Here is a 639-nt window from a genome sequence, read left to right as displayed (position 1 = left end):
CCAGGGATGCCCGAGTGACTGAGTGGGTTCTTGGTTTCAGCTCAGGTCATGATCTCATGGTTCATGAGTTGGAGCCCTGCATGGGCTCCTTGCTGACAGTGCAGAGCCTGTTTGGAATTCTCTCTCTGCCTCTCCCTTTCTCTCTCTCTCTCTCTCTCTGTCTCTCTCTCAGTCTCTCTCTCTGTCTCTGTGTGTCTCTCTCTCTGTCTCTCTCTCTTTCAGTATAAATAAATAAAAACTTAAAGCAAAAAAAAATGGAGGAACCAGCTATAACTATCCCTTCTGACAAGCCCAGTGCTCAGTCATTAAACTTTTAAAATCTCCAGGCTGCAAGTCCTGCTCATCATACAAATTCATGAAATTAATCCCCTTTTGTTTTCAAGGCAGACATTATGGAACTCTGTCCGCCCCATGTGGGCTGTTTGGTGTGAGGAACTGTTTATTTCCCCTGTGTGCACATATCCTTCCCTCCTCTGGGCATCTCCCTGCCATCATTTTTCTCCTTCATAACCTCTCAGATGCAGCTTATTCTCTATATTAGTTGTGGAGTTTGTTCTTCCGGTCTTTAGATGACTCTCCAGTTTATTTACATAGATGTGAGTGATATCTAGTTGTCAATGTGGCACAGGGTGGTCTTAG

This window comes from Crocuta crocuta, unplaced genomic scaffold (genome assembly GCF_008692635.1).
Source record: "Crocuta crocuta isolate KB4526 unplaced genomic scaffold, BGI_CrCroc_1.0 scaffold307, whole genome shotgun sequence".
Taxonomy (NCBI): Eukaryota; Metazoa; Chordata; class Mammalia; order Carnivora; family Hyaenidae; genus Crocuta; species Crocuta crocuta.
The sequence above is the reverse complement of the archived record's forward strand: the minus strand, read 5'-3'. Positions refer to the sequence as shown.